This window comes from Suricata suricatta, chromosome 11, assembly GCF_006229205.1.
Source record: "Suricata suricatta isolate VVHF042 chromosome 11, meerkat_22Aug2017_6uvM2_HiC, whole genome shotgun sequence".
NCBI lineage: Eukaryota > Metazoa > Chordata > Mammalia > Carnivora > Herpestidae > Suricata > Suricata suricatta.
In genome coordinates this window covers 2,868,823-2,872,154 of record NC_043710.1, presented here as the reverse complement: position 1 = coordinate 2,872,154, position 3,332 = coordinate 2,868,823, and positions in this window count along the sequence as shown.

Genomic DNA, 3,332 nt, shown 5'->3' with positions numbered 1-3,332 from the left:
CCGCAGCACGCACCTTCCGCGAGGTGGTGCAATCAGGTCAGCGCGAGCGCAGCACTCGCGCCCCTGCGGCTGGTTGAGAGGCTCTCGATTTGGAGCAGCCCCTCCTCTGGGTATGTGCGAGGTCAGTAGAAAGGTGCTTTTGGGCTTTCTGCTTGTTCCGGTGCCATCTCTTGCATATTACGGGCGCGCGATCCCCGGCCCCCCGAGGGTCGAGGGAAGAGGGGACAGGGCTTCCTTGGGCTGGAATCTGCGGCCGGCCGTGTGCGGGGAAGAATGCCGTTTTCCGCTGAGCGCAGCTCTGGAGGCCTCCCCTCCCTGGCCCGCCCTGCGGGCGCCGCGCTTCATCAGGAGTTAACCCCTCGGTTCTGCTCAGCAGGCCCCTCCAGTCCCTGCCCCCATCTGACCGCGTATTGAGTCACTGCCCCAGTGGCTGACTCGCTCGCTCTCAGAAAAGCGCTCCCAGATCCTGAAGGAGCAGGAAGAGCCCTAAAGGCCACTTTTGGACCCAAGAATCAAGGGGGAGAGGGGTGCCGACTTGTTTTGGACACTAGGTCTCCCGGTCACTAGTGTTTGCCGTGTAGTGGAAGCATTTGGACGGGCTTGTGTTTAAAATACTTTTAGGCGAACGAGCGTAATGGGTGATTCAGACTTTGGTGAGTGCCGAGCAGCGCAGGTAAGGTGCTCACAAAGGGCGTGGTTGAGTGCATGAGTCATGGGAGTGCGAGCCCTGGCCCGAGCGCCCTGTGCCAGCTGCAGGTGGCCTTGGGCACAGGCCCTGGCCTTCACCTTGTGAGCCTGCGGGCTGGTGCTCTCCGCAGAGGAGAGTGCACAGAGCCTGGGCTGGGGTGGGGGGTTGAGATGGCTGTTTTGGCTGCTCAGGTGCCTTCTCGCTCTCCGCTTCTCTGCCGCAGCGCAGGTGGTGAGGTTGCTGAAAAGTGAGTTCTGTCCCACCCTCTGAAACTGTGTCCTGTAGAGTCCCCCCTCTGCGGCCGGCCGGCTGATGTCACCCTGGTGCGGTGTTGGTGCGCACGTGTGAGGTTTGCAGGGAAGGTCTGCTCATGGTGAACAGCGTTTCACCGGTAACAATTTCATTGAGATACAATCATATGCCATATGATTCACTTATTTAAAGGGATCAGTTAAGGGGCGCCTGGGGGGCTCAGTCGGTTGAGCGTCCGGCTTCGGCTCAAGTCGTGATCTCACGGTTCATGACTTCGATCCCCGTGTCGGGCTCTGTGCTGACAGCTCGGAGCCTGGAGCCTGCTTCACATTCTGTGTCTCCCCCTCTCTCTCTCTGACTCTCCCCCGCTCATGCTCTGTTTCTCTGTCTCAAATAAAAAAACACATTAAAATTTTTTTAAAGGCTTCAATTAAATAGTTTCCTACTGTATTCACAGAGTTGTGCAGCCATCGGCGTGATGGGTTTTAGGGTCATTTAGCACCTCAGAAAGAAGCGCTGTGACCCTCCCCCCAGCGCCAGGCTACCCCCCATCTACTTTTTGTCCGCACAGACTCGCTAGTTCTGGACGGCGCATGTACATGGACAGTCTTGTGCTGTCTGGCTGCTTCCGGTTAGCGTGTCCTCCAGAGTCATTCGTGGAGCAGCGCGCCAGGCCCTCGCTCCTGATTTTTACCGCGTTCTATTCCGTCGCACGGGGGGCTCCACGGACGGGTTACGTAACGCGGGCGTTGGCGTCGGGCTTGCTTTCTGGCTGTCCTGATGGATACCGTGGGCATTCCCGTGCAGGTCATCGTGCGGACAGAAGTTTTCGTTTCTCTGGGGGTCGGAACCCCTGAGTCAGGTGGGTAAGCGGGGTCATCCCTTCGAGGACCTGCCGCGCTGTTCCTGCCGTGACATCCCCAGCAGAGGGGGAGGGGGCTCTGATCTCCCCACGCCCCTCTCGCTTGCGTGTCCACCTCTGATTTCAGCCATCCTGGATGAGAGGCGGGGCTCCTGCTGCACTTGAGTTGCCCCTGATGGTTAAGGATCCTGAGGGTCTTTGGTGAGCTTCGTAGCCACCGACGGGTCTCTGGGGAGCGTCCATGCAGGCCCTTCCCCGCTTGGCAGGGCGGCTCATCATCATCTGATCCTTCAGACGAATGGCGGTGCAGGGCTCCCTCTGGGTTTTGGACGCAGGACTTGGAAACGCATCCCACTGTCCGTGACTGGTTCTCACTTCCTGGATAGCGGCCCCTGGAGCAGAGTTTCAGATTTCACCCACTGTCTCTGTTCTTTCCTCTTCTTCTTCGTGCCGTAGGTGTCTCATCTCAGAACTGTTGTCAAATTGGAGGTTATGAGACTCTCTTCCTGTGTTTCCTTGTGAGAGTTTCATAGTTGAAGCTTAAAGTTTAGATCTTGGACCGGTTTTTGTGTATGGTGTGAAGTAAGGGGCCAAAGGCATTTTCTTTGGGTCCAAAAAATACCAGGCTTTTACATTTTCAGGCAGTTATCCTTGTGATGTTTTATTTCATTTAGAATCTGGAGGGGCTAGTAAATTGTTGTAGATTTCAGGGATCACTAGCTGCTCTCGTGTGGATTTTTCTAGACGCTTGCTGATGACAAGAACAAGGTCAGGCCCTGGCGTGTGCCGAACAGCCGTAGAAGTGAGGGTTTGCGAAGGGACTGAGGGCAGAGAAGGCGCCAGTGGCAGGGACAGGCCCTCGCAGGAAGTGGAGCGCGGGGAAGGCTGGCAGAGCACCGCTGTGCGGTCCCTCGTGTGACGGCTGCAGGCGGGCGCCAGTGGCACGCGCTCGGCCTCGCTGGTTTCTAGGGAACGAGAGGACTTCCTTCCGCTCCGCGGTGCAGGGCCAGCTGCACTGTGGTTTCCTTTTCAGGAGGAGGTGGGGAGTTGGCGGCTCGAAGGTTGGAGTCTTGATCTTCGTGCAGTAACCGTATCAGTTCCTTAGAAGTTGAGCCCGCGTCGTCCCGCCCCTCCCCCAGACGGGAGTCCCTGTGCTGTGTTTGTCGCCCAGCCGGGTCACAGTCCCTCCAGAGAGGTTTCCTTAGGTTATTTGTTTATTTTTTTATGTTGATTTAGTTTGGGGACAGGGATACAGAGTGGGTGCGGGGGGGGGGCAGGGAGAGAGGGGGACACAGAATCCAAAGCAGCTCCAGGCTCCAAGCTGTCAGCACAGAGCCCGACGTGGGGCTCGAACCCATGAACTGTGAGGTCATGACCTGAGCCGAAGTCGGAGCTTAACCGACTGAGCCCCCCAGAGGGCCTCTTGTGTTGTTTATTTACTTATTTTTTTAAACTCACAGTCCTAGAATCTTACTGTTCTCGGTAACGTTGTCCTTTAGAAGGGACGGGAAGGGGAGGCGACGGCAGGTT